General features: G+C 44.0%; 1 protein-coding gene across 1 annotated transcript in view; it reads right to left on the bottom strand.

Moving 5' to 3' along the window:
* Nucleotides 1-758: 758 nt before the first annotated feature.
* Nucleotides 759-23,914, bottom strand: part of ELAVL2 (ELAV like RNA binding protein 2) — a 307,766-nt gene continuing 284,610 nt past the window's right edge. The window contains exons 16-19 of the transcript XR_014056211.1: nt 18,404-18,548; nt 17,858-17,999; nt 4,048-4,148; nt 759-1,005 (exon numbers count right to left, since the gene is read on the bottom strand). The gene's annotated coding sequence lies outside the window, so the exon portion shown is untranslated. The remainder of the gene's footprint in view (nt 1,006-4,047; nt 4,149-17,857; nt 18,000-18,403; nt 18,549-23,914) is intronic.

The following is a 23,914-nucleotide window of genomic DNA, read 5'->3' as shown; positions in this document are numbered from 1 at the left end:
TACTAATTTACTGTGTGACTGACCTTGAGTATGTCTCAACCTTTTCAGAACACTGAACTAAATATTATATACATTATACTTATTTATTCTGTGGGGTTGGGAGGCTTTTTTTTCTTCACTTATTTTTTTTTTTTTGGCATCTGTTTTTATACATCACCTCCCCACAAAGGAAATGGCAACCCACTCCAGTACTCTTGCCTGGAAAATTCCATGGCCAGAGGAGTCTCCTAGGCTACAGTCCATGGGGTCGTAAAAAGTCAGGCACGACTGAGCGACTTCACTTTCTTTCTTTCTTTCTTTCTTTCCCCACAAAAGTTACTGGTCTTGGGAACTATTTCTTGACAGGGTTTAATTTTCTTGCAGCCAAACTATATGTAATATCACTCAAGAGTAGTGACTCGCACTACAGTTTCACAAGTATGTATATGTGTGGATTCTCATAATTTTGTACTCTGTAGTGGAGGAAGAAAAACACATCTCAAGTTGAGAAAAAAATTATCCTCAAGAATGTTTCTTTATAAATGTTTTTAGAGACCTTTGTTAAGATTAGAGTTGGAGATGGTGCTAAAGTGGTAAACGGGGCCAGAGGACAATGGAAAAAGGGCAGGCTCAGTGGCCAGAAAGACCCAGGTTGAATCCTTGGTTCTGCTACCCACCAGTTAATGACTTTTATACAGCTGTAAACTGGGTAACGTCTAGATTGCAGATCAGATTTTCAATAGTGATTAAAAAAAATGCAAATAAAGTTGTTGCACATATAGGGAAGAAAGACAATGATAGCTCTATTATGACAACAGCTGTGGGAAGCAGAGAGAGAGCACCAAAGGAGGAGGTAATCCTTGGTTCCTATAGCAGCAAAATCAATCTCAGTGTTGTAGAGCCTTCCAAGAGGGACCTGGAAGCCTGCCATGCATTTTGAGAAGTTCAGTCCATGTCCTCTTGTTTTTCTTTGCAACAGACCGCAGTATACCCTCTAAGACGCCAAACTGTCCTCCATGAGTTTCCCTGTGAGGAGTAAAAGGCCCATCTTCTAACTTTTGTAGTAGAAAATGGTGTTCATAGCTATAATAAGAATTACTATAATAATTATACTTATCACTTATGCAATTATTGGGTCCTTTCTATATAGGCCAAACATTGTACTAAGTCCTTTACATATATTATCTTATTTCATCTTTTCTTCAATTTTGTGAGATAGATATTACTCTATTAAAAGATAAAAATCTCAAGTCTCAAAGAGGTTAATAACCAAAATAGCCCGATTCAAGCTCACTCGCTTATTCACTACTCTACTCTGCCTTATGTAATGCTCTAAAATATTTAGCCTTGTTTAATACTTAACCCAGACTCCCCAGCTGCTAAAAATTTATGATAATTATATAATTAGAATTTCAAATTTAGGGCAGTGACTGAAAATTATTATACTTCATTATGTGACCTTACAAAAGTATTTACTATAATAAGTTTGTCTGCACTATCTTTTGCAGAAGTCTATAGTCTTCTTAAAAAGAGTCACGCATACTTAAACAGAAAAGGAGTATGAATGAGACTATATCCCCAACAAAGAAGATTTTCAAATTAATAACTGCAAATATTGTCAATGGAATATATATGTGCAAACACTAAGTGCCAGGCACAATTATAAATATCTTACACATATGATTTGATTTAATCCTTACAATAATTTTATGAAGTAGATACTATTAAAATTCCCATTCTCCAGATGAGGAAACAAAGACAGACGAAGTATAAATAACTAATTTTAAAAGAGTTGTTTAACATCCAGGACAGGAAAAAGTCTTTAATAAGAACACAGAAAAAAATGCAAATCCAAGAATCATTCTTCATTTTTAACTGAGAATAAGAACAACATAGGAGCTGTGCCTTCACCAAGGGACATTAATGATCAATTTACAAATAAATTGAGTTTGTGTATGACAGATTTGTGTACACCATTGAGCCAAAGTCATCAAACCCTTTCATTTTGCTAAGATTGACTTCTCAGAAATTTCGACTGCACACCTATTATTAATATTTGGTCTTAGACATCCACCACACTTTTCTGTACTTCTGGAATTGTTTTATAAGACCCGTCACTTAGGTTTCGTAATCTTACTTCATCAGTACTTGCTCTCATTTTTCTTATAAAACTTAACAATGGGTTGTGATGCCTTCATTTATGGAATTAGTGATACACACTAAGTCATCTGGCTAATCCATAGTTAAGTTCCCTCTTGTGCCTGTGTCCTTAGGTGCTCAGTTGTGTCCAACGCTTTGTGACCCATTGGACTGTAGCCCACCAGGCTCCTGTGTCCATGGGATTCTTCGGGCAAGAATACTGGAGTGAGTTATCATTTCCTCCTCCAGGGGATCTTTCTGACCCAGGGATCAAACTTGTGTCTCTCGTGTCTCCAGCATTGAAGGCAGATTACTTCTCTTCATATAAATCAGTACCTGCTTGTGCTACTTTTAATGAGATTAAATGAACAGAAACCTGGCCCATCCTTTATTATAGGGAGTCAGTAATTTCAAATATCCCCAAAGTGACCTTGAGTCTGTGAGATCCATTGCCAGCCTCTGGTAATTTTTAACTGGAACACTTTATTCCAATAATGTGAGACACAGCCTGAGGGATGCGTAAGTCCACCATTTGAAAATGAAATTAAAAAGATTTTTAAAAATTAGCCGATTGCACTTCTCTTTTTTTCTAGAAGTTGTGCTGGCTTTAATATACGTGTTCCAGAAATATAAATACTAAATACTTACTAAAACCCAGGCCTTGTGCAAGGTGCTGGAGATACAAAGATAATTAAGACATATCCTCAAGGAACTGAACCAGACAGGGCACCAGAGCCACTCAGCTAACCGTCATCTTGAAATTTTGGATTCTGTGTCATAACTTATCACTCACATTCAGCCCTAGCCTTTCTCCTACTTGGCATGAATTGTTCTTTTTCTCAGCCCTGACCTCTCCTCTCCTATTCTCTTTTCCCATGGCTGCACAGGGAACAAAGGTGCCTTGGAATGGAGGTAAAACTCAGCTGTAACCAAAGATGTAAAGATCAAAGTTGGCAGCGACACTGAAGTTCAGGATTAAGAGACTTCCTCTTTAAGATAAAAATTCCAGATGATCCAAATATAGGCAAATGAGCCCCAGTAGAACACTCAGTTTTCTGCGCTGATTCCAGGAAAGCAGACATCACCACAGAAGCAACTCCGTTTCACTCTTTCCAACCCTGTGGGCTTGATGCTAATTGCCCCCCCAACAGTGAGATCGCATTTCAAAATATGGTCAAACACAAAACAGCCAAGTCAAGCATTAAGCATTCAAGCACAATTACCCCCACACAGGCCCAAGCACCAGCGGAGAAGCAGCTTCGTTTGGGAGCAGCTCGGTAATCATCTCTCCGGGCAGCTGAGAGTCTAACCTCTCACCTCAGGGCCTTCTGTTGGGGATGCTGGGCGGGCTCCCAGGGTGTGAGCGATCACAGCGCCCGCAGCGGCGCCCCGCCCCCCACCCAGCCCCCCACCCAGCCCCATTTAAATAAGTGCTCGCGGTGGGGGAGGGGAGGGGCAGAAGGTCCGCCAAGTCCCCATTGTTGGGGAGCGACGTGTGGAAGCAGATGGCGAGGCTGGTCACTCAGTCTGTTGGCAGACGCTTTCTGCCCAGGTCCCTGGGGGCCGCGGGGCTTTCTTTCCAGGCTCCACTGCGGTCGTGTTTTCTCAGTGTGAGCAAGGGGGCTCTTTCTTTATCGCCCCTCACATTTCAAGGAGGCCTAGTTGCCGCCTCCTTCCCCCATTCCTTCCTTCTGCTTCCTCTTGCTTTTTCTGGACTAGCTAGTTCCGAGCCTCCGAGGGCCCACTCGATGCAGAGAAAAGCGAGCGGTTCCCTTTGTCTCTAATTGATGCCGCGCTCTCATCCGGCGGGCTTCCGAGTGGCATGCTCACTCGGTTATTTAACAAATTACTCCACAGTCCTTGTTAGGACTATTGACATTTACAGCTAACCAACCCCTACAGTTAGGGGCGATGTGGTAACTGACTTACACAGTCTTCCTTCCTTTTATTTCAGTCCTGCGATGGGGTGAGTAGAACGACCTCCTACTTTGGTTTGACCTGATGCTCTCCTTTCATAGTAATGTCAGCGGCTAAAAAAGTAAATAAATAAAGCCTGGGTTACAGATGCAACTCTTACTTGCATCTGTAAAGGACAAACAGGAGCCTCTGTATATATAACTCTTGTCTCTAAAGTATTAGCTGTTGAACATAAATCTTGGCCTCAAAACCTACTCCATTTCAAGATGCCACACAGCTTATGCCAAGGCAGCTCTCCCTATAAGTTCTCAGTTCAGATTTCCTCCAGCTCAGAGTGTTAAATTTGTTTTAGTTTTTAAGCCACACTGGCAGCCTGGTGCTTTGCTAATGCTGTCTCTGTGAGCTGGACAAAGTCAACATAAGCCCAGAAGACTGCTGTCTGGGGTTAAGTGGCAAAAATAAAGTCAGAAATACCATACATTCCCCCTCATCTGCTCGGGATTAATCTTTTCCACCCCGGTACTATTCTCTAGGCTTAAATGCTTCAATGTTTCATTTTGCACCCACCAACAGAATTTACGTTTCATGTCTCCCCTTCTCCCTAAAATTGTGAAAGCTGTGAAGAACAGGCTTGTAGTATTCATATTCATCAGTTCAGGATTCAATATTAATTCCCTGGTACAACCAAGCAGTGCAGTAAATGTTGACTGAATAAATGAAATCAAAAAATGATAGAAATTAGCAAAAGGGAATATACTGAAATATGAAAGAAGAGTGTGTCTAAGTGTCACATATTTCCTCCATATCCCAACCACTTCAAGTACTTCTGTAGTAAAAACTGCATTTTACCTCTAGGTAAATTAGCAGTGAGGAATTAGAACACCTGAAATCACTGGAATATTCATGGCCCAACCTATCTAAGAACTCAGGTGTCCAAGGAGACCGTACACTTGCTAATGTACCAAGGAGACCAGCCCCCCAACTGGCAATCCGTACAAGGAGTGTTGCAAGAAGCACCAGGGATACACCCGGGGGAGATGCAATGGGAGCTTAGTGCAGCTTCTGGACCCCACCTAGTCTGCCATGTGAGCCCTCTGCAGACAGGGGCTGCAGTGCAGAAGCTGTGGATTCCCTATGTGAAATGCTGCTGCCTTAGTGCCCAGAATGCAAGATGTGTCCATCCCCCCACTGAATAGCAGCTGCCACAAGCTCTCAAAGATTTATGGTTTCAGAGCATCTGTAGATGGCATCCTTGGCACTGACATCAAACTTTTTCCATGGGTACCTGGAGCAGCATGACATCATCAAGTGGATCCCAGACGGCAACGTAGATGGAAGGTCAGGAGAGAAAAGGGAGAAATGGATGTGTCCCACTATGGGAGAGAATACTGTTGCAAACACCCCCCAAGGAAAGTAAAAATTTGATTGAAAACTTGAAGCCTATAAACCCTAACTTTAGCAGACAGAGGTAAAAGCTAGGACATTGATTATGCACACTTAAACACACAATTTTTCCTTTTCATTGCATGTAGACATAAGCACCAAGAAAATCCATCTTGTACACATAACAATGAATCCTCCAATTTGAAATCATAAAACACTCTGCTTAGGTAGGGATGAGTATCTCTTTAGTTTATGTTTTATCACTTTTCTCAGAAAAGCTCCTCTAATCCATTCAGTCTGCTATTTTGTACCTTAAAAAAGGTTATTGTTTGCACAAGAATAAAAAAGACTGTAAAATAGGATTGGCAAACGCATTATGGGCACACTGCCATCATCGCTTCCCATATCCATCACAGACATTGCTGATCAATCAAGGTGTGGATTGTAGCCTTAGAATCCTGTTAAAGCACAATAAAGCAGCAGCCTCTCTATCAAGCAATCTGTGCTGGTATGTGAGGTTACTCCTATTTGTCACATTCACTTTAAAGATAATAATCATATACTCCAAAGATTAAAGAGGCTTCCCTGGTGGCTCAGTGGTAAAGAATCCACCTGCAATGCACCAGCCACAGGAAAGAGGGTTAGGTCTCTGGGTCAGGAAGATCCCCTGGAGGAGGGCATGGCAATCTACTCCAGTATTCTTGTCTGGACAATCCCATGGACAGAGGAGCCTGGGGGCTACTGTCCAGAGGCTTGCAAAGAGTCAGAGATAACTGAAGTAACTTAGCACACCAAAGATTAAAACATAGAAAATGAGCTTCATTGCTCAAGAGGTACTGAGAATAACCTATGACGCGACCTTTACTGTTAAAAGGGCATTGTCTACCATTGCTGGTTTCCACAGTCCATACGCTACAGCCTGGGGGATGGGGATAGGAGGCAACATTCAAGGAAGAGCTTGCTCAGGTGGCAACTCGGTAAACTTGCACTAGCCTTAGTACGTGTCCCTGTGGCACTGTTGAGTATTTGACTGCATTGAGGAAACCAAGGAAGCCCAGAACAATTTCCAAGGAGGTCATTTCTCGGGATTAGCAGGCCACAGGGTAGGAACAGGAGGTCCATTCTCTTCCTGGCCATCTCTTTCTAGACCTGACAAGGCAAAACGTTGGGTCTCATTTCCTTTCTCCTGGGACATGACCTTTTCAACACGTGAAGGCCCTCAGTCAGTATGCTCATACACTAAAAAGGCCATCACAAAGACAGACAACACAACATAAAGAGTGCCTCAGGTCAGGATCATCTCCCCAGTCTTCTCTTCACATTGCCTAGAAGAAAAAAAAAACTGAAGAGCAAGTTGCTTGTTTTTCAGTTTTTGTTTCAGTTATAAATTGAGTGTTATGTGTTTCGCAAAGACACATTACCTCATTTGACCCCCACAACCACCCTATGAATTCTCCCCATTCTGAAATGAGTACATGCAGATCCAATGGGACTAAAGTGCCCACAGTCACAGAACCTGAAGTGGCCAGATCAGTACTGAGAGCAGGTCCATCACAACAAAGCCAATGTTTTCTCCCCACACACTGGAAGTCCACCTCGGGGGTAAATCATCTGAGCACCCAGAAGACTTTGAGGACCAATTATGTCCCTTCCTTTCCTCTCTGTGGCCTGAAGTTTTGAGGGTCTTTATCCCTGGCCCATGCTGACTGCTCTGCGTGCCATGTTGGGGTCTGGTAACAGAACCAGAGAGATGACCCACCCCTAAAGTTTCACTCTCTGCAACACCAAAGAATCCAAGGGACTCTTATATGAGGTTTTATTCCCTGATCTAGTAATATCTAACCAGGCTATTAAAACCCTCTTGTGGAATCTGTCTCTGGTTGTTTTCAACCAGCAGTAGATATGATTTCATGAAACATATGTTATTGATAGGCTGTTCATTGGTGGGAGTAGGAGACAGTGAAAAGAAAATTAGATCATTGTCTCAGATTTCAACTCTTCAATTGCAATAGGAAACAGGTGTTAAACAATGAGATCATGGAAGCTCCCATGCTGTGACAGACATCATGAAACTGCAGATTGCTGAATTATGGAGAAATGTGGCAGGATGCTGGGGTGCAATGGGAGAACTCAGGACAGTGACTGTACCCACTAGTAAGTTTTTCAATATTTTAGGAACTGGTAGGGCCATGAAGGTGGTACAGTAGTGGAATATCAGCCCTGGAGATGTTCCCAATAATGTGACTGGACTGAACATTGTAACACTCAACAAGAGAATATTGATCAGATGAGGGAGGAGGTTAGTCACAGAGTCAAGTGCCAGTATCCATGCCCATTCTGATGCTGATCCAGAAGAGATTTTGGTCCATTCAGCAAGACTAATCAATGGTGGAATTGACCCAGCTTGCTCTCTGCCCCTGCATCTATTAAGCATTCAAGCTACATAGCATTCTATTTCCACATCTGTTTTAAAATTTGTTTTGTTTGAACTTCTCTGCTGCTTTTGCTCTGTGAAACAGCTACGATGAAAATATTTTTATACAGTCAAGTGCATGTTGAGCTAACGTGAAGGAAGTGGGAATACCATCACTGCTTTCAGCACCCTTCCCCGATCAAGTTTAAGTCCAATAATTGACACAGATAGTGGGTGAGGGGATATTCCCAGGAAAAGCTTGATTTTGCCAGGCCTCGTATGTTTAATCTGGTGAGTCTTGAAAGAACTGTTAGAGTGACACCAGCCAAGTCTTACATTAAATTTGAGTTATAAGGAAAAATAAAAGAAGACAAGTGGAATTATTTCCTAAGTGTTGGTAATGCTGAAAATGTTAGCAGGTTCAAGGAGGGTTTGATGAGGCCAAGGATGTCAAATTTGAGCAGATTAGTGTCTTCTCAAGTCCTTTGACATTTACATGATAGAGAGATACTTTCTTTCAGAAAGATGGTGCTATCAAGGGGGATTACTGGGCTGGCTGAAGAATGAGATGCCAAATCCTAACCACCAGGTCACCAGAGAGCACATTAAAGGAAGAAATTTGACCCATCTGAGGACATCCTATGGGACCATGGAAGCTGTAGTCAAACTAGCTAACAGAACCAAGCCCACACCCCAGTGTCTTAAAGTCCAAACTTTAAGTGTTCCAGACATGAAGGGTTTGAATCCAGAGATTTGGAGGCGTGCACTGTCACTGAAAGGGCTCATACCAAGCAGGACCCTGTGGAGCTCCAGGACACATAAGTGCTTCTGTGAGCCCCCACTTCTTGATTACAGGAAATAGGCTTCATTTAGCCTCTAAGACCTTCCCTATATTCCAAGAGCAGGTTCAAATAGTTGCTAATTAGGGAAGGAAGGGGAAGTGGAGGAACAGTCAAAAGCAACAATAGTGTAGCCTTGGGGATAGTTCCCCCTCAAGGGATTTAACAATCAATAACTGTGAGCTGTTCCGCAGATATTGAAGCTCCCTCCCCAGGTGCTGCCCACAAGCATGGAGATCCCAGGCAGGTTGAAACCAGAAAGTTGATGATGCTGACTTCTCTTTACCTCACTACCAACTAATCAAAAGAATGTCCATGAGCTGACCACATCTTCTTTGAACCATTACTATAAAACTTCTCAGTACCCCCTCCAAGATGGGACATTTGTTTCCTGGTCATTAGCCTGCTGGGTCCCCTTTGTCTGGCAAAGCAACAAAGCTATTCTTTTCTGTGTGTGTATGTGTTATTTGTTCAGTTGTGTCCAACTATTTGGGACCCTATGGACCATAGTCCACTAGGCTCCTCTGTCCATAGGATTCTCCAGGCAAGAATACTGGAGTGGGTAGCCATTCCCTTCTCCAGGGGATCTTCCCAACCCACGGATTGAACCCGGGTCTCCTGCATCACAGGCAGATTCTTTACCATCTGAGCCACCAGAGAAGCCCTAGTAGCTATTCTTTTCTACTTCACCCAAAACTCTGTCCCTGAGATTTAATTTGGTGTCGGGGTATAGAGGCCGGATTGGCAGGGCTAGGGCAGCAAAGAATACAGAAGCCGGCAATGAAGACCTCCACCTTCTGCAGGAAAACAACAGCTTCCCAAGAAGCTGCTGCAAGCACCAGAACCTAGAAGAAGCTCCCTAGAAGAAGACACCACTGTCTAGGCTGGTGACAGGGAATCAAGGACTCAGAAACAGCCACACTGATCATCCCCACTGCCTAGAGCACAAAGCAGGTAATTCACAGGTGCTTGCCAGAAGATTCTGCAAGCCTTGAGTCTGCTAGCTGTCCACACATCTGCCTAAACTGCCTCTGGAGTGTAATGGCCTTTTGTTTTCTAAATCTCATGTGAGTGGCTCTCATTGGCAGACTCTAACTAGGAATCACTTAGGGAAGGGGATCCTGGGAAATATGACTCCCAGCTTCTCCTCTGTAAGACCTTAGATGTGGAAGGATGTTGATTTCGAGCTGACAACAGAAATAACTCAGCACAACATAGTAGGTCATGTTTGCTGAATAAATTAGTACAAGAATTTGAAACTTCCACCCTGAATACCCTAAGTGGTCACATCTTCACACAGCCTTTTAAAAACTAGTCAGACATACAGATGGCCAAAAAAAAAAAAAAAATGTTCAACATAACTAATTATTAGAGAAATGCAAATCAAAACTACAATAAGGTATCATCTCACACCAGTCAGAATGGCCATGATCAAAAAATCTACAAACAATAAATGCTGGAGAGGGTGTGGAGAAAAGGGAACCCTCCTACACTGTTGGTGGGAATGTAAACTGATACCGCCATTATAGAGAACAGTATGGAGATTCCTTAAAAAAACTAGGAATAAATCTACCATATGACCCAGCAACCCCACTACTAGGCATATACCCTAAGAAAACCACAATTCTAAAAGACACGTGTACTCCAATGTTCATAGTAACTCTGTTTACAATAGCCAGGACATGACAGCAACCTAGATGCCCATTGACAGATGAATAGATAAAAAAGTTGTGGTACATATATACAATGGAATATTACTCAGCCATTAAAAAGAACAAATTGGAGTCAGTTCTAGTGAGGTGGATGAACCTAGAGCCTGTTACACAAAGTGAAGTCAGTCAGAAACAAAAAAACAAATATAGTATATTAACATACACACACACATATATATATATATGGAATCTAGAAAAATGGTACTGATGAACCTATTTGCAGGGAAGGAATGGAGATGCAGATGTAGAGCATGGACTTGTGGATACAGTGGGGGACACAGTGAGTAGGATGAATGGAAAAAGTTGCATCAACATATATACATTATCATATGCAAAATGGGCAGTTGGTGAGAAGCTGCCGTATAACATAAGGAGCCCAGTCTGGAGTTATGCGATGACCCAGAGGGGTGGGTTGGGGGGAAGGGAGGGAGGCTCAAGAGGGAGGGGAGATATATATATATATATATATATATATATATATATATATATATATAATTATGGCTGATTTGTGTTGTATGGAAGAAACCAACAAAACATTGTAAAAATTAAAAAAACAAACAAGAATTAGTCAGAAACAGTCTAAGGTTCTGGTAGCTGAGAGAAACTTATTTGCAGACTTCCTAAGAGAGAGATTTCAGCTGACCCTTAAAACTCAATGGTTCCCAAATTATGAAAATAAGAATCTGGAAGAAATGATGCTCTTTGCAAAATGCCACACTCTGCTGAACGCCTTAAAATATCACCAGCGTGAACTCCATCAGGTGAAGTACCAATAATTTTACTAGGAGAAAAATTCTATATGTAGCACTGGGAACCCACATGTCCACAAAGAAACAAGCTGTCAAACCATGCATTATCAACTGTTTCAGAATTTTTCCATTAATATTCATCTGCTGCTTGTTCATTTCTTTGGTTGTCTGCTAGTGCTTGCTACCAGACAAGTGGTAGCAGGCATCAAAGTTTAAGAATAAATTTTGGGATAAATTTGAGAGAAAATTATCTTCTTTAAAATGACAGGGTATTTTCCCCCTGCAAATTTTGAAAGGATTCCCACTATCCTGGACTAACACCAGGCCACTCCAGCTCAGTGTTCCCCTGGGCCATTTGTTACAATGCAATGGATCTGGGTCAACCACCTGAAAGAGTATTAAAGTGCTGGCCTAAAAAATATTTTACAGGCAAAGCAATGGTAGTAACTTGCCACCCAATTACCCCAATAAACTGTTCCTAAAGAAGTAACATTTAAAGGTGGGAATCTTTATGGATTTTTCCAAGCCTAATAAGATTCCATGAACTGCACATCTCTACAAGTCCCATGCCAAAAAGCTCTTATAAGCGGCTCAAAATCATGGAAATCTTCTGAACTGGCAGACAAATGTCACCAATTCTACATAAGAAACGCACAATGAGGGAAGTTAAAAAAGGGTCTTCTACCAGAAAAGCAGAATAAGCATAGACACTAAGAGCTAAGAGAGGGAGAGAGAGACAGAGAATATGTACTCAGGCGTGCAGTTCAAGGGCATGGCCTGGAGTTTAGACTTTGATCTATCATTAGCTTCTTTGACTTAACTGTTGGTTTTAAGGGAGAAATGAAGCAGAGCCCTCGCCTGTGTGCTATGTGCTAAGTCGCTTCAGTTGCATCCAACTCAGTGAGACTCTGTGGACTGTAGCCCGGCAGGTTCCTCTGTTCATGGGATTCTCCAAGGCAAGAATATTGGAGTGGGTTGCCATGTCCTCCTCCAGGGGATCTTCCTGACCCAGGGATCAAACCCACATCTGTTCCATCTCATGCACTGGCAGGTGGGTTCTTTACCACTAGCAAACCCTCTCCTAAGAATCTAAAAACACATGCAGGGGGTAAAGAAGTTCTCTGGAAAATATGGGAATGGGACCTTGACTCTTCCCAATGTTGAATATATTTATTTTGAAACTTATGTGATGGACTGTCCTGCTATAAGCAAAACTAGATGATAGAAAAGGACATCACATATCCTCAGAAAGGAAATTCTCCCGGGAACAGACTCTGGACTATGTGACTCAGACCCAACAGCCAAGGTCAAGTTCAGTGGCGTTATAGGCAAAGTATACACAGTGGATACTGAAACCTGAGCCACCGGGACCCTGCTGTCCGGGTTCCATGGAAGACATTTCCATGGTCTTACAATGAAATCTAAGTTCCATACCATGGAACTGCAAGAAATAAGTGATTAGACTTCCACCCACCACTCCAGGCTCCTTTCCTATTCTCTAAGCTCCAGCCACTCTGGATTTCTCAGTGTAGCTCAAATGCACTAAACTTACTCCAGCCTCAGAGACCTGACACCCGCTCTTTTCTCAATTCTTCACTTGCCCATGTCTTTTGAAACAGACTGACTTCTCTGAATATTCCATGTAAAAGAATTTCCATCACCCCAGCCCAGCCACTCTCTTGCCTTTATTTTCTTCAGAGCACTTACCAACATCTGAAATTAAAGTATGTACAAACCATCTGCCTCTACCACTAGAACATAAACTCCATGAAAATGAGGATCTTTCTCAGAGATGACATGAATGAAAGTATGTACCAACTAAAAAGAGAACTCCTGAAGTCATACGTGCCTCCTTGACTACTTGTTCATTTATTTTTTCACTCATTTGAAAAAAATCTGCCCTGTGTCAGGCACCACTCTAGGTGCTGGGGATAAAGCAATGAATAAAATAATTGTTCCCCTGGAGCTGACATTCAGTATGCAGAGATAGCAAGTACATAAATATAACAATGTCATGTACACCATGAAGAAAAATAAAGCTGGGCATGGAAAAAAAAGAGGTTTCAGTTGGTATTTCATATGGGGTGTTCAGCAAAGACTTTTCTAGGTAAGTGACACTTAACCAGTGACCTAAAAGAAATGACGAAGAGACTATGTGATACCAGACAAGAGTCAATATTTCTCCATGCAGAATGAATAGGAAGTGCTAAGGCACTGTGGTGGGAGCACAGTCAAGGAATAGCGAGGGGCCAGGGTGGACTGTGTGTGGGTGAGGCAGGGTGCACTGAGGGTGTCAGAGCAGGCAGGTAGCTAGTACCAAGCAGATAAATGCAAGGAGGGGTCAGATGGCAGGAAATCACGCATCTTGTAAACAGAGCAGGTCCATAGACAGAGGAAAAGCAGGAACCTCCAGACTGATAGGAAACCACACATACTGGGTGATAAAGTTTTGGGTAGCAGACAAAGAAAGGTGAGAACCTCTTGCTTCTGAGTATAACCTGTTGCTTATTACACTCTTATCACAATAAAAATAGCCTTGTGGATAAGAAGTACCCATGATGAACTGATGCCATGACACTTCTGATCTAAGTTAAGTAAGAACAAAAATCCCTCCTCCCCTTGGGAAATTGGAACTGGGGTAAAAAATTACAGAATATGATGCTCAAATGCCTCTTTCCCCAGTGAATATTCCACTCCTTCATTTGTATGCCCCTCATAAGTGGGCTTTCCAGTAGCTCAGCTGGTAAAGAATCCACCTGCAATGCAGGAGACCCTGGTTCAATTTCTGGGTTGGGAAGATCCCCTGGAGAAGGCATAGACTACCCACTTCAGTATTCTTAAGCTTCCCTGGTGGCTCAGACAGTAAAGAATCCGCCTGCAATGCAGGAGGTCTGGGTTTGATCCCTGGGTTGGGAAGATTCCCTGGCGGAGAGCATGGCAATCCACTCCAGTATTCTTGCCTGGAGAATCCCCATGGACAGAGGAGTCTGGCGGGCTACAGTCCATGGGGTCGCAGAGAGTTGGACACGACTAAACGACTAATATTTGTACTTTCCTTCATAACCGGCTTGCCAAATGGACCCAGGGCAGCTTCTCACCTGCCTGTCCACTCTCCCTCTGAGAGCGTGCTGGTGGTTTAGTTGCTAAATCATGTCTGACTCTTGCAACCATTTCCTTCTCCAGGGAATAATGCTGACCCAGGGATTGAACCCAGGTCACCTGAATTGCAGGCAGATTCTTTATCGACTGAGCCAGCAGGGAAGCCCTCTGAGACTGTATTCTTGCTTAAATAAACTCTCACGTTCCTTTCATAACCTCTCTGCTTCATCTCCGAATTCTTTCGTGATGAAGAAAGAACCTTAAATTCACCGGTGACAAGGGGGCAGATGTAGAAAATGATGCTAGATGATTAGTAGGGTCAGGTCATCAGAGAGGAGCCATGGAGGCTCACATTCAGGTCTTCAGGGAATCAAGCAAGTCCCTGGAAGGCAGGGCTTTGAGGCCTGGTCAATCTCTTTGGGACTTTCAGAGTTTCAGCATGAATTTCATTACTTGATCAGACATCCACATTTATGGCAAGCAGCCTTGAAGGCTGCAGTAGATTTCTATCCTCCTGGAAAGAGGGTGCAAATAAGCAAGGAGAAGTCCTCTGTAGAAAGGTGGCAATCCTGACAGGTCACAAGGAAGTTTGGGGAGGGAATCAGCTAGAGGTGAAAGCCTGTGGTTCAGCTATTAAAGGAATTTAGGGCTTACTCTGACCTTGATGCTTTTGAACTGTGGTGTTGGAGAAGACTCTTGAGAGTCCCTTGGACTGCAAGGAGATCCAACTAGTCCATCCTAAAGGAGATCAGTCCTGGGTGTTCATTGGAAGGACTGATGTTGAAGCTGAAACTCCAATACTTTGGCCACCTCATGCGAAGAGTTGACTCACTGGAAAAGACCCTAATGCTGGGAAGGATTGGGGGCAGGAGGAGAAGGGGACGACAGAGGATGAGATGGTTGGATGGCATCACTGACTCGATGGACACGGGTTTGGGTAAACTCCGGGAGTTGGTGATGGACAGGGAGGCCTGGCGTGCTGCAATTCACGGGGTCGCAAAGAGTCGGACACGACTGAGCGACTGAACTGAACTGACCTTGTTTAGGGAATCTCAGATAACTGACAATGGGTTATTTGTGAAACATACAACTGAATAGGTCTGTGTGTTCACTGTGGTGAGTCTCTGTGAATACATGCTATGAAGTATTACAGATACTCTATGATGGTCTCAATGGGGACAAATGTGCATGCTCAGTCACTTCAGTCCTGTCTGACTCTTTGAGACCCCCTTTAGCCCGCACTGTAGCCCTCCAGGCTTCTCTGTTCACGGGATTCTCCAGGCAAGAATACTGGAGTGGGCTGCCATGCCCTTCTCCAGGGGATCTTCCCAACCCAGGGATCAAACTCAGGTCTCTTATGTCTCCTGCATTGGCAGGTGGGTTGTTTACTACTAGTGCCACCTGGGAAGCCTGGAGACAGACATGCCATCACACTAAGTCCTTCCTTTACATGGAGGGAACTAAGGCCCGGAGAATGATGTCACTAGGCTAAGTGTCCACAGCTCTCAGGAATCCAAGTGTAATTGATTCCTGCCTCTGTCTTCCCTTGAACGAGCTCCTCCAGGTCACAGCCCTGACCCCTGATTATCACATTCAGTCCACACAGTGTGGCACGAGACACAGACAGCCAAGGAAGGGAGCAATATGTGAGCATCAGGGCAAATTCCCTGAACTGCCACCTGGGTGCCACCAAAACTAAGGTGAGGGGGGCGGGGAGGGCACCAATGCAAGGCCTTTTCTTGCTCTGCTCTGCACACGCTGTTACTTCCTTCCATGCTCTAAGGCTATTCTGGAACTTGCTGACAACATAGAATCCCAGAGAACAGAGATCTCCTCAGTAGGCAAAGCAGAGTTAAATATCTGCTTAAAATTTCCTCTTCCAAATTTACCCTTCAAAGCAGAGTCCAGACTATTTGGCCCAAACCAGCTGACTGTGTGGCTGAGGGGTGCTCTGTGTGTGCATGTACACGTGTGTGCGTGTGTGCACATGAGCCTGCTGGCATCCAATTTTCACTTAGCATCAGCAGGTCTTCTTTGGCAGTTTTAGTATGGCCATGCCTGGATGAGATGGCTGATCTAAGTATACCGTGATCCTGCTCGTCTCCCTCTTCTGACAAAGGTTTAGTCATCTTAAATCCGGCTGTCTTCAAGGATATGCTTGAAACGGCGGGGACGCAATTCAAGACTTATTAACAGCCCTCCCCTTCCTCACACACCCTTTAAACATCACTAAGCTTCAGTGTTTCTTCCTCTTCATTTTTTACTCTCCCATCCATTCTCTCTCCTTTCATGGTGTATTAGGATACTCCAGAGGAACAGCAGAACGAAAGGAAATATACAGAAATATATAAACATATGCACACACATATAAACATACACATATATATGTGTATTTATCCCTATACATAGAAGCAAGGAGATATATATAAAATGCAAATACTTATATATAAATATATTAATACACATATGTATGTGTATCACTCTCTCTATATATGTGTATGTTTATACACATATGGGCTTTCCTGGCAACTCAGCTGCTAAAGAATCCACCTGCAATGCAGGAGACCAGGGTTGATCCCTGGGTTGGGAAGTTCCCCTGGAGAAGGGATAAGCTACCCCACTCCAATATTCTTGGGCTTCCCTGGTGGCTCAGATGGTAAAGAATCCACCTGCAATGCAGAAGACCTGGGTTCGATCCCTGGGTTGGGAAGATTCTCTTGGAGGAGGGCATGGCAACCCACTCCAGTATTCTTGCCTGGAGAATCTTGCCTGGAGACAGAGGAGCCTGGCTACAGTACATGGAGTCACAAAGTGTCAGACACGACTGAGCAACTAAGCACATATACACATAAATATAGAAGAGACAGATTTCCCATAGGAATTGGCTCACGTAACTGTGGAGGCCAAGAAGTCCCAAGCTCTGCCATCTGCAGGATGAAGACTGAGGCGAGAAAGTGGTAAAATTCAGTCCAAGTCTGAAGACTTCAGAACCGGGGCTGCTGATGATGTAACACCCGGTCTGAGGCCAAAGGCCTGAGAACCTGGATGGAGGAAAGGGAGGGGAGTGGACAGGCTGCTGGTATAAGTCAGAGTCTGGAGGCCGAGGGAGTTTCCCCCAGAAACTCCTTCACAAGATGAGCCCAGAAATAATGCTTTACCAGCTAACTGGGCATCGCTTAGCCCAGGCAGATTAACGCATAAAATTAACCATCACACTTGGTTCCTCGGATCACTCATCTACCACCAGCTCCCAACTCTTGGACAGCTGTTCTGAACGCCCTCCTAACTTCAAATGCCAGTGCAGCATGCCTTAGGTCTTGAAGGGAGCACACATCCTGCCCACTCCCACCGCCCCTCCCAGCTCTCAAGAAAATCGTGCCTCTCCCACATGTAGTTAGGAACCGCGGTAGCACAGTCAACACAATTTCCCAAGCTGGAAATGCTCCTCCCCTCACCTCTCTCCTCAGATCAGTCACTGTGTGCTTTCAACTCTCTCTCACGTCTGCTCTCGCCTCTGCCTTGGCTGCTCTTGACCTCAGCTCATCTCCTGCCTAGACTCTGACAACAGAATCCTAACCATGCCCTCGACCGCTCGTCAAACCCACCTGGCAAGTGGCAGTAACTCACTGTTAGTGACTCTCTTCACGAGAATGAAGGAAACTCCCAACAGGAATCCAATAAAGTGTGAACAGGGACACCGCTTGTGGAACATGGCCTGCCAGGGTTTCCTCTTTGAAGATGACAATCACATATGTAAGTGCTGATACGCCTGTTGAGGAAATAAAAGCCACTGTTTTTAAACCACCATTGTTTTAATGGGGGCTACATTTCCAGTTACAGCTGCTTACTTTAAAAATGCTCATCCTTGTAGTGAGTATATCTTTTTTATACTATACCTTCTATCATTTTAAAAATGAGTGAAGCTTGAGAATTTAATACAATCTCCTTCAATTTTTTCTATGATTCAATGGATGCTGGCAATTTGATCTCTGGTTCCTCTGCCTTTTCTAAATCTAGCTTATATATCTGGAAGTTCTCAGTTCACACATTCTGCTGAAACTTAGCTTGAAGGATTCTGAGCATTACCCTGCTAGCATGTGAAATGAGGGCAACTGCATGGTAGTTTAAACATCTTTGGCATTGCCTTTCTTGAAGATTAGAATGAAAACTGACCTTTTCCAGTCCTGTGACCACTGCTGTGTTTTCCAAATTTGCTGGCATATTGAGTGCAGCCCTTTAACAGCATCATCTCTTAGGATTTGAAATAGCTCAGCTGGAACTCCATCACTTCCGCTTTTGGTAATTTATCAATCTTGTGCTATATTTAGTAAGAGATAAAAGCCAAGAACCTCTACTGAAACTGAAAATTAGGAAAAAAATACGCTCTGGGAACTTCCCTATCGTTCTTATTCTCTTTTTCTTAAATGACATTATAGTGTCAACCATAACATTTTTTTTTTAAGCACATGCCCTATGGAAGGGAAGGAGTGTTGATACACTTCAGATTCTGAGAGATCTTTGGACGAGCCTCTGATTTTGATTTTTCAAGCAACAAGGCCTCTTTGAGCTTTGATCATCCCATCTGCAAATTCAGACACTAATACTGCCCACCTGGCAAGGCTGTCATCAGGAGTGTGACAGTATGTGCAGGGGACATCTCCGTTTGCCTGACTCAGAGCAAATGACACGCGATTCCTCTGTCTCTTCACACTGCCTGGTGACTTCCTCCTCAGCCACACTCACGCTGCTCCTTGCCAATATCTGCCTGGAGCATGAGAGGCTGGACAACCTTGCCGACATGCTAACCTTGAGGGGATTTACAGGTAAGCAGCCTTTGCTTCCGTGTCCCTAGCCTGGGCGTCAGGCAAATGCTCCCACCGGCTGGCTGACATATGTGGCCACTGCAGACTAATTCCTCCTGACATGCTGTCTTGAATGCACAGTCACAGAGCATGTGCTGAAGTGCTAAACACCCCCAAACTGTGCACTTTCCAATCTGTGAAAGCTTTTCGGTGTGTCCAGGCTTTTTTTCTCGACCCGAGGCATCATAAGGAGAAGCACATGGACACTCCATGCAGGCATATGGCGCCCTGCACACGCTCCAGAGCAGCAGCACTACCTGTGTGTCCCCCTCGACCAGCCAGAGCCCCCCCCCCCCCCCAGACAGCTGCTCTTCTCTGGGAGCTGTGGCTGCATTAATGAGCTTGCACACAAAGAACTGACTATGCATTAGGTGGCCTGAGGTCCACATGCAGGCTGCGGCATGAGCACAGAGTGAAACTTACACTCCAAACCCTATTACCTCATGTACAGAAAATGGTTTGGAACGCAGTGAGTGAATAGGTTCCCTAAGACTTCAGAGTTAGAAAGGGCTGGACCATCCCTTCGCTGTCTTGAACCATCAGGAAAGCCAGCTAACGGTTATCTGGCATGGAGTTTACAGAGTGTCTTTACACTTTGAACCGCACTATAACCCTCTGAAGGGTATTATTTTACAGATGAGGAAACTGAGTCCTTGAAAGGTTCAATGACATGCACAAGTTCATGTGGCTAATAAAAGGCAGGGCAGTGTGCCAAGCGAGATCTGTGTGACTCAAATTCATGCCTTTCTGAAGAATCAGCACCAAACTTACTCTCAGCTCCTCCATCTATTGAGATGTCACTGCAACAGCTAAAAGGAAGCCTCTGAGAGCAGGAGCTTCCAAGGGACTCAGCTTCTCTGTGAAGATGTTAAATCCCTTATCTGCCAGCAAGTTAAGGGGAAACACGAGGGCATCATAGAGTGTTTCAAATTCTCACCATCACACCATAAAGGAAGTGACTCTTCTGACTTGCCTTTGTGGACACTAAGGGAACACTGCACGAGGAATAGTCACGTGACACTTTCTGCTACCAATACCCAAGACTAACCATGGAAAACGACAGAGTATGCAAAACAGATTTCGAAATCAAACCCCAAACAATTTCCATTACTACTATTGCTGCTGCTGCTACTATGATCTCTAAAATACTAATACAAGTAAAGTAGCAATAACAAAAATACTAATACTAATAGGTAGCATCTCCTTAGCCTCTGCCATGTGGTAACGCTTGGTACTCACGTTCACTGAAACTAGAGAGGACACAGAGCTTGTATGCAACAGAATGAGGCCAGATGCTCAGGCCTCCTGATCCCTATGCAATGCAATGCATATTCGCACCAGCCCATATCCACCCCCGCTCTAAAGAGGACAGGCAGTCACCGGATCAGTGACTAGTGTCCAGGAGGTTAGCAGCTGTTCCTTCCAACCATTCCACAGTAACCATTACTCCTAGACGTTCAAAAAATGGGTTTTCATCATGTTTCACCTCCTGACCAGTTGCCAAGAAATAATGGATAAAAGGATGGGTTCTAAAAGAAAAAAAAAGAGAGTCTGGCTTTAGGTGTGAGTTCAGTCAAATCCTCTGACAGCTGTTTTAAAATAAGTGTGCACACACACCCACATCTGTGTCACACGGGTGGAGGATGCGAGCAGAAAACGTTAGGCTGATTACGTGTCCTTTTCTGCCTCCTGACAGCTATGAAACTACAAGTGGGTAGATTATAGTTGAAGATAAAAATAGGCATCATACTGCCGCTTTCTCTTCCCAGCTTTTGAGTTGCTCCAGCTTGAAAGCATATTGCAGCATTTTATTGTAGTTTGCGCTCTTGTAGCTTCTCGTGTTTGTGATTCCTTTTTGGAAAACTAGAAACATTCCCTCTCCATGGAGAAATGAACTCCAGTGAGAGTGAGAGAGGCGGCTGTGTGTGTGTGTGTGTGTGCCCGCACACATACACTTGTGTCCCTCCCAGCACCTCTAAAAGAAGAGGGGAGGCTGTGAATTGAATGGAGCGGAAATTGGGAATTGACACAGCTGTTTTTGTTTAAATGTAACCATTTTTAGAATTTCAGGATGCATTAAGCTTCCAAATTAGGCAGCTCGGGCAACCTTAGCTGGGGATGGATAGAGATTTGAATGTATAGGACATATCATCCCAAGGTCTGTAGGAGACCTTTCTTCCCAGTGCTGTAGGTCCCTCGGTAAACTACACGTTTAGCACCCTTTATGGCAATTAAACAGAACTCGACAAGGAGTTGCTCATCAGGTCTCATCTCAAACTCCTTCCACTTGCCATCTCCATTCTTTCTCCGGAATTTTTATCTTGGGGTCACTTCAGACACAGCCAAGTAATTCAGTGCTTCTCAAAGAAGGTTCCCTGAACCACGGCACCCCCCAAGCCCTGTGGGAGTCTTTTATAATACACAACGCTGCACCCCCACAGGTCTACTGTATTCAAATCTATCTATCAGGAATATGAATTTTAACAAGCTCCCCCAGGTTATTCTCACAAACACTACATTTTTCAGATTCCTGGTAAAGTGGCAAGGAAAAAAGGACTTTAGCATTGCACTGAGTCTTAATATAGGATCCACCACCTTAGAAACCTGGAAACAAAAACACAAGACAGAGACGCTATGTATTCCCAATTGATTTACAAGCTGTATGACATGGATCAACTCACAGTTTTTCTAGGTTCTGTACATTTATCTTCAAAAGGGAAATGATGATAGACCTGGTGTATGGGGTTGTTGTGAGAATTGAGAAAACTTATGTTTTATTGTGGGCTTCCCAGGTGGCACTAGTGGTAAAGAACCTGACTGCCAATGGAGGAGATAAAAGAGACATGGGTTCAATCCCAGGGTCGGGATGGCATGGCGAACCCACTCCAGTATTCTTGCCTGGAGAATCCCATGGACAGAGGAGTCCAGCAGGCTACAGTCCATAGCGTTGCAAAGAGTCAGACACAACTGAAGCGACTTAGCATGCACAAACGCATGTATTATTGTAAGACAGTGGTTCTCAGCTGGGATTGGAAGGGTTTTGTCTGCTGGGGGGCATTTTTGGTTATTTCAAGCGGGGGTTTTTTTGGGGGGAGGGGGTACTATTATCATCTAGAATAAAAACCAAGGACACTGCTAGAACTTCTACAAGCACAGGGCAGCCCCAAACAACAAAGAACTATCATCTATCAATCTCAACAGTTGACATTTTGAAAAACCCAGGTATGGAGACCAGCACATCAGGCCTGGCTTTGAATCCAGGGTACTGCCAGTCCAGCTGTGCAATCTGGGCTAGATTGCTCAGTCATTTGGAATTTTGATATCTCCATCTATAAAACAAGGATAAAAATACCCACCTCACAAGGTTAGTGAGGGTTCAATGAAGTAACATAGAAAAAAACATGTCTGGTATATTTGCAGTAGAGTTCTTTTCTTAGTTCCTCATGCTGGCCTGACTCTAAAGGGACTGATTCCCACACTATTCTTAAGAAGCAAGAGAGCCTAAGGCTTCCTCACCTTTCATTTGTCAAGTGAGGTGCTCTGTGAGTTGTTGCCAGGCAGGGCACAGATGGCCCATCATCTGAGCATGCATGCATGGCCAGGCCCTGTTACGAAGGTGAGGAATCACGGGGCCCCCTGCCGGGCCACGGCTCCAGGACAACCCCACAGACAGCCCCAGGCTGCAAAGCTTACCCAGAATGCACTATTAACCCCATGATGCTATTTTAAAATAAGGGTGAATCAGTTACACTGGGAAAGGATAGCACAAAATCTCAAAATAAATCCAGCTAACGAGATGAAGTTTCCCAACTGGAAAGAACAGAAGGGCTGCCCTCTAACATTTAGGCCTTTGGATCTAGAATCCCCCCAAATTACCCTCAACTGCTCAGTTATCTGGGTTTCCCTCATGGCTCAGTGGTAAAGAAGCCTGCAATGTTGGAGACACAGGAGACGTGGGTTCGATCCCTGGCTTGGAAATATCCCCTGGAGGAGAAAATGGCAACGCACTCCAGTATTCTTGCCTAGAAAATCCTATGGATAGAGGAGCCTGGTGGGCTGCAGTCCATGGAGTCAAAAAGAGTTGGACATGACTGAGTGACTGAGCATGTACGCACTCAATTATCAGGATGAATGGAAGAGAGCTGAGGTTTGCAATGATTTAGATTTTACACATGACCTCAATGTAAAGGCTGTGCAAGATTTAGATGTATACTTCTGACTCCGCTGGTGTTTTTGGGTGCGCCACCCCAGATGCTCTCACATCAAGCTTGGCTCTACTTGTCAGTGGGTAGGAGAGGCTTGGAATTTCACTACTCTGGGTGCAACTTCAACACACAATGATCACAAACACAGGACAGGGCTAAGTCATTATATTAACTTGCATCGGTACAGAGACCCCATCTCACTTCATTTCTCTGCAGGTCTCAAGGTCACTCAAGTCATCTTATCTCCCTTCTTCTCTTTTCAGCATAATAAATCCTAACTGATTCTTGGTCAACTGAACACACATTTTTCTGTCTACCTAAGTTGTTCAAATCACAAAATAACCATAGGCATGGTTCAGGCCCTCCAGGAGTGGTAAAGGTGGCTCAGACAGTAAAGAATCTGCCTGCAATACAGGAGACCCAGCTTCATTCCCTGGAGAAGGAGATGACAACCCACTCCAGTATCCTTGCCTGGGAAATCCCATGGACAGAGAAGCCTGGAGGGCTACAGTTCGTGGGGTCACAAAGAGTTGGACACTACTGAGCAATTAACACTTTCTACTTTCAAGATGTTCAAAGCACAAAATGACCACAGGCATGGTTCGGGCTCTCTAGGA

The sequence above is a fragment of the Giraffa tippelskirchi genome, chromosome 1, assembly GCF_054371585.1.
Source record: "Giraffa tippelskirchi isolate mGirTip1 chromosome 1, T2T-mGirTip1v1.2.pri, whole genome shotgun sequence".
Taxonomy (NCBI): domain Eukaryota; kingdom Metazoa; phylum Chordata; class Mammalia; order Artiodactyla; family Giraffidae; genus Giraffa; species Giraffa tippelskirchi.
This window is presented reverse-complemented; position numbering and strand designations above follow the sequence as displayed.